The following is a 7,254-nucleotide window of genomic DNA, read 5'->3' as shown; positions in this document are numbered from 1 at the left end:
AGCCAATCATACGTTTTAGAAATTATCTTCTGCTTGGACTCTAAGATAAGATCTAATTCAATTGGTTTGTTCGAAAAGCCCCTTTCTTTGTCTTTCTGAAATCTTGATTTGAGTTGACACTGGAGCCACCAATTTAACTTAGATAGTTCTTCCTCAATCGAATCATTTTGGCTATTCAACAAATAGGCATAATCTTGTGGGTTATCCCAATTATACAAGTTGGGGTGAGTCAGAGCTTCTATCGGAGATAACCACTTTGGAGTATAAGTATACATCAGCTTAATTTCATCCCAAATCTTATACAAGGATCTTCTTATTTCGTGTCTGAAAAAGCGTCCAGTTTTTACAGGAGTGTGATACCACATATAATTGTGCCAGCCTTCTCCCAAACCTACGCCTTCAATAGTCATCAGCCTCTTATTATCTAGCTTACACCAATCCCTTAACCATGCAATACAACAAGCCTTATAGTACAGATTCCAATCTGGGAGAGCAAGACCACCTCTTGATTTGCTGTCTTGTAAAATTTTCAATTTTATTCTGGCCTTTTTCCCTTGCCAGATAAACAACTTGATCATAGAGTTAAGTTTCTGGAAAAATAGTTTGGGTAAGGTGATTGGGATTGTTTGGAAGAGAAATAAGATCCTTGGAAGAATGTTCATCTTTATTGTAGCGACTCTACCTAAGAGCGAAATATGGAGATCTTTCCAGTTAGTTAGATCATCCCGTATTTCTTTCAATATTTTTTCATAATTGTCTCTGTACAAAGTCTTTAACTCATTCGTCAAATAAATTCCAAGGTATTTTATCTTTTTTTCTTGCTTAAATCCTGACAGCTGTTCTAAAGATTCAACTTGAATTTTCTCCATATTTTTCATTAAAATTTTTGTCTTAGACACATTCAGTTTGAAACCAGATACTTCTCCAAATTCTCGTAGTCTTTGCTTCAGAGGGACTATCGAAGAGATGGGTTGTTCCAAGATAAATACTAAATCGTCCACAAACGCCAAAGACTTAAATTCCACGTTATTAATTCTGGTTCCTTGAATTTTGTTGTCTTCTCTAATCTTCTTTATTAAAGGTTCTAACGTCAAGATAAAAAGCAATGGGGATAACGGGCATCCCTGTCTAGTGCCTTGTTGTATTTCTACTAAATCAGACATCACTCCATTAAAACTCACTCTCGCATTCTGCTTCGAGTAAATCGCTTCGACCATTCTGCGGTACCTATCACCACAACCAATTGCATCCAATGTCACTTTGGTGAAATTCCAATTAACATTGTCAAAAGCCTTTTCTGCATCCACAAAAATAGCAGCAAATTCTTTGTCCGGGTGATCTCTGTAATATTCAATCACATTTAAAAGTAGCCTCACATTCTGATTCATTAGTCGTCCTGGGACGAAACCTGTTTGATCCTCATGAATTAAGTCGGTAATCACCTTCTTCAATCTATTCGCTAAAATTGTTGCAAAAATCTTATAATCACTATTTAAAAGTGAAATTGGTCTATAATTTTTAATTTCTGATGGGTCGGTGCCTTCTTTGTGAATGAGAGTAATAAGCGCTTCTTACCAAGAATCTGGAGTCTCGCCTGAATGATAGACGTTCTCAATTACCTTCTTAAAGGGCAACAATAACAAATCTTCAAAGGCTCTAAAAAACTCAATCGGAATCGCTTCTCGGCCTTTTGGCTAAGATCAAGTGTAAAAACTCAATCGGAAGTCCATCTGGACCTGGGGTCTTGTTACTTTTTTGGGTTTTAATTACATCAACCAATTCCTGCATTGAGATTGGGCTCTCCAAACTTGCTTGCTGTTCCCTTGTTAATTGTTTCATTTCGACTCCTTTAATATAATTTTCTTGCTTGAATTGTTCAATCTCTTGCTTTTTGTACAGATTCCTATAAAAGTTTTGAATAATATCTTTCATTTGAAAATTTTGAAACACCTCCTCTTTGGCATCATTTTTCAACATTTTTATGATCTTCTTCTCCTTCCTTAATTTGTAAGCCAACCATCTACTCACTTTGTTAGCATTTTCAAAATTGTTTTGTCTTGTCCATTTTAGTTTTTTCTCCATTTCTTCTGCTAAAAGAATATTTATCTGATGTTGGATAAAAGTAATTCTGGCCTTCACCTCTCTTGGATTCCCAGTTTTCTGTTGTTTCTCATAGAATTTCAATTTTGTTACAAGTTCATTGTAAGATTTTCTTTGTTCTCTCTTCCTCCTCTTTGAGTAACGGATGGCGACTCCTCTAAAGAAGGCCTTGAATGCGTCCCAAATAACTGGGATCTTCGTGTCTTTCTCCAAGTTGAGTTTAAAAAATTCCTGAATCTCTTTTTTAGCTACTTCCAGAAATTGAGTTTCTTTTAAAATTTGCAAATTGAGAGACCATCGAGGATTTCTTGATTGCTCCTGTAGAGATAACACAATTGGGTTGTGATCAGCGTATGACTGAGGGAGGATATCAACTTGGTTAACTGACAAAATCATACTCAAGGATACCCAGGTCATATCTATTCTGGACCAAGATTTATGTGAATGTGAATAAAAAGTAAAATCTGTCGTGTTCGGGTTCTTTGTTCTCCAGGCATCTACTAAGTTTAATTCTTCAGCCAGCTTCAAAAAAGAATTAGGTAGTAAATTCTGATTCTTCTTCTTTTTTTGAGGGTCGTCATTTTTTTTATCCATTTTGATATCAAATATCGCATTGTAATCGCCAACTATGCAGTACCTATCTGAATTGAATTCCCTAAGTTTCGTGCACAATACTTGATAAAATTTTTCTTGATTTTCATTAGGGGCATAAATGTTCCCAAGGATTGTTTTAAGTCCATTTAACTCCAACTCGACTATGATGATTCTTCCTTGTTCATCCGAAAATAGGCAGCTTGACTTAATGTGATGAGGAACAAAAATAGCTACCCCTTTCTTCTTTTTAAAAGGATCACATGAAGCATATAAAGTACCCAATTTCTTGTTTTCCAAATACTTCACATTGTCCTTCCTAATATGCGTTTCTTGTAGACAGATAATGTGGGCGCCAGATTTTTTCAATTGCAGAAAAGTTCTCTTCCTCTTCCCGGGTTCATTTAATCCGTTGACGTTCAAAGAGAGTATTTTAGTTTCCATCTTAGAATTCATTTTGGTGAGTGAATACTATCCGATATCATGGCTGAGTCCTTCTTAGTCTGGAGCCTGGTTTTGATCTTCTCAGGTTTCTTTTTGGGAGACTTATCATCAGTGAACTTCTTAGCTCCTTCTACCTCCTGTTCGTCTCTCGATTCAGATCCATTTCGCTTCACAAACTCATCACAAAATTCTTCCATCTTTGCCTCAGTAGTAATATTGTATCTCTTAGTTTGAAATGTAAAGAAAAGACCTTGCGGGACAAGCCATCTAAATTGAATTTCTTGCCTCATTAACCAAGTTGACAATTTCCTGAACTTGAATCTCCTCTGTCGGACACTCCAGGGTATCTCTTTCAATACTTTGATCTTCGTTCCCTTCCAATTCATTTCATAATCTCTTGCCTTCCGCAGAATCCTTTCCACAGTTTCTGGACGGGTGAACTTTACTTGAACTTCTCTGGGAAGTTTGAATTTCCTTATGTAGCTCGAAGAAACTCTTTTGGCCCAAAGAATATCTCTTGGACCTTCTTCCAATAGTTCTTCATCATCAATAATTAAGATGTCTCTAATTTTACTGATTATATCTTCCTCCTTTTCTTCTGGTAGATTTTGAAAGCAAAGAATAGTTGAAGCTTTCTCCATTTCGAGCCTCATCACCCGTTCTTCTAGCTCCATCAATCCTGTTTGGTTTTCTCTAACCGTATTGATTGTGCGCTTCTCCCGATCTTCCATTCTCTCAACTTTAGCTGTCAAACCATGAACTTGTTGTGTATTGGCCAACAGCTGCTTTTGAAATTCTGCCAACTGATCATTGGTTTTCCTAATTTGAGTCATCAAGTCCGTTTTCAGTCCATCTAAAGCATCTTGGTTCTGTTTAAATCCAGCAGTAACTGTACTCTGTAATTTTTCCAACGCGTCTTGGTTGACAGCGGCTTGCACCTTACCTCCCCCTGCTGGAGGAGTACCTTGTAGGTATTTTTTAATCTTTGTTTCCGTCATAATGATGCTACAGTCACTAACCTTATAAACTGACCCAATTTGTAATTTTCAACAGCTCAATATATCAATAAGCGGAAAGACTATCAATAATCAATATTCAGCTAAATAACTTCTTAAGCTCAGTCAGTGATTCAAGATTATCTGGGATCCAATAAAAATGCTCAATAAGTAATACAGCAATTCTATAAAATCAATAATTCTTTGAGCTCAGTCAATAATTCAATCAATTATTAGGTATCAGATATTAAATCAATTCATTTCATTAATGCATTAGGGATTACCTATCAAAATTTAGCCCTAGAATTATTTATAGTAAGTGAATAAGTAAATAACTCAAAAATTACAGTTCTGAGTCAAGAAATAATCAACATAAGTATTTACACAGTCTTATCTTCTCTGTTCCTTATCTTCTCTGCTCCTTCTTCTTCCTTCTTTCTTCCCTTCTCTTGTTACTTAACTGTTTCAGGATCTTAATATTGTCTTGGTAGCTTAGTGTCCAATTTTAATGTCTTAGTGTCTTAGTGTCAAATAGATTTTTAGCTGTCTTCAGTGTTCTAAAAGCCAAGTTCTAGTTTTAGGCCTAATAAATCCCCACGTTTTGAAAGATGAAAAGGAAAATGTTTTCTAGAGTCCAAAAGTTCCAGTCTCTTATACTCCAAGAAGGAAGGTTTCAAAGATCCAGATATAGTGCCTAATCCATTTCCAATAGTTATAAATTTAAAAACCACAATCTTCAATAGAGAGCAGCCGCAGCAAAAGCTGCTAAGAACCACTACTCTACCCTTTGAGCTGATACCAACGATTAATTATCCCAAAAATAAGTATTTGCGTAAACAAAACCCATCCTCTTCAACAAGGTGAAAAGTAAAATAACAAAAGAAAAATAAGGCTCCAGCGACAGCGCAGATGAAAGGCAAAAAAAATAAAGAAAACCAGAGGTGGACAAGCGAAGGGGGGGGGGGAGTTAAGATCGTCAAACGCACTCAGAAAGTTTCTGTCTCAGCTCACCACCAGCGCCGCCTGCGTCTTCCACGTCCGGCCTCCTGAAGGAGAACTTCAGCTCCCATCTGCCATTACCGACAGCTTCCTCTCTCCTAACTCAGATCACAGTTCTCACATCGGTCACGGACTGACAGCCACTTTTAATGTCTCAGAGACAGGAAAAGAAGAATCGCTTCTCAACCCCCTACTTCCCCCTGTCTTCCTTCTGCCAATATTCTTTGATCACAGCCAAGCTCTTTGTTGTTTCCCCTCAAAACGATCGCTCATTCAGTCGCCGCTAAGCTGCCAAGCCGCCCGCCTCCTCAGCCATTCACGTCCTCCACCGATGCCCACACGCCGCGGCTCCGCTCCCTATCAGCCTGTGCAGCACACAAACCGCTTACCAGCTTTATTTTCTTCTCGCCATCGCCATGAGCTGCACCATTCACATTCCAAGGGTGGGACGACCCAGGTAGGAAAAAACGCTACGGGGTGCACTTGAGGGAGTTAAGGTTCCTCTCCAATCTCCCTTTCCCGGCGGCACAGTTAGGCACCGAGGTGTTTCTGGGGTATCGGCCAGGGGGCAAACTGGCACTGAGTGAGGAACCTCCGTTCCTCCCCCACGTCCAGAAAGCCCCCCAGGCTTCGGAGCGTCTCCAGACAGCTCCTTAAGAGGTACTTCCCGGCCGGGAAGCCCCCTCGATTACCCCACAAACAAAGTTCCCTCCCGAGACGGGGAAAGGAGCTTTGCGTCACTCCGCCATCTTTCCGGAACCTACTATAACAAATTGTTATGTGAAAAGTCAATAAAAATTACTATGAGGTTATTCATTCTTTTTCATACAATAGATAAGATTCTATCAGGAGGAAAAGGTAGAATATTTTGAGCAGGTAATTATAATTGTTTAAGCTATTGTGTCATATATATTTTGTCATATATAATCATAAGTCATAATGCCATGTAGACAATATATTTTTTGTTATAAAGTCATACTTTTGCTGTTGTATACATATATATTTTGACTAAGGAATGCCCTTAACATCTAAGCAGCACCACAGAATGGTTTTAAAACTGAAATAAGTAAATTATGGTTTTATATGTTTTATTGGACTGATTGTATTGTATAATGTTGTGAGCCGCCCTGAGTCCGCTTGCGGAGAGGGCGGGATATAAATTGAATGTAATAAATAAATAAATAATAAAATTTCCCTTTACATTGTGTCGGCTATTACATTTTTTATGCTTTTCTTTCCTTTCCTTTTTTTTCTATTCTGCATCCCCTTAAAATCTCAAATAAAAATCTATTAACTCCCTGGGAATTTGTATTCCTTTTGTTTTGCAAGGTCACAATTCGGTTTTCTTTCTTCACAGAAACATACACAGAAACATGGGACTAGTTCTCCATAGTGGTGGTGGTGGTTTTAGAGGAAAAATTTAAACAAGTCTACTCAAAAGCAAGTCCTGTTTTATTTGGTGGGGCTAACTCCCAGAAAAAAAATTTTTACCATGGCAATCTTAGACAATTTTCTCAAACAGAAATCTGCCTTGCTTTACAGTCAACTAAAATGAAGGACAGCATGAAAAATGGTTTATGATATAGCCCAGAGAAGAGCTGTAATTTGCCTCTACAGCATACTGTGCATGCCAAGAGACTTCGGTCTACAGCTCATCTACTCAAAAAGGTTTGCAGGTAGCAAGGCTGGGGAAGGCTCGTGCTGGAGACCTTGCAGAGTAGCTGGCAGGCTTATCAGACTAGGGGTATGCAAAACAGAGATAGCCACTCTCCAGTGGATAACTGCTTGATTTCTGGCTTAAAGCAAAACCTTCTCCTTCCAGCTTGTGCTGGTCATATGCTGCGTTGGGTAACTTTCCAACTGCTTTGATTAGGAATCAGACAGTTTCACTGTCTCAACTTCTGCTGCCACCCAATTTTCCACGGTAGAAGTAGGAAGCAAAGGAGACTTGCGGTATATGTCTTCTGTGCTCTGGTCCTACAAAAGATTACAAAGATGATTAGACAAGCTCAAGGATGAGAAGACTAGTGTTGGCAATCAACCATAATAGACCAAAAATGGAAACACCATTGTAGAGGTGTGTATCTCTGATTAACATGTGCTGGGAAACAACAGGGGACATTCT

General features: G+C 38.4%; 1 non-coding gene across 1 annotated transcript; it reads left to right on the top strand.

Annotated features, from left to right (window-relative positions):
- The first annotated feature begins 1,674 nt into the window (after positions 1–1,674).
- On the top strand, positions 1,675–1,868 carry LOC132578689 (U2 spliceosomal RNA). Its single transcript, XR_009555902.1, has one exon. It is a non-coding gene; the product is annotated as a U2 spliceosomal RNA (small nuclear RNA).
- The last annotated feature ends 5,386 nt before the right edge of the window (positions 1,869–7,254 follow it).

This window comes from Heteronotia binoei, chromosome 10 (genome assembly GCF_032191835.1).
Source record: "Heteronotia binoei isolate CCM8104 ecotype False Entrance Well chromosome 10, APGP_CSIRO_Hbin_v1, whole genome shotgun sequence".
NCBI classification, from domain to species: Eukaryota; Metazoa; Chordata; class Lepidosauria; order Squamata; family Gekkonidae; genus Heteronotia; species Heteronotia binoei.
This window is presented reverse-complemented; position numbering and strand designations above follow the sequence as displayed.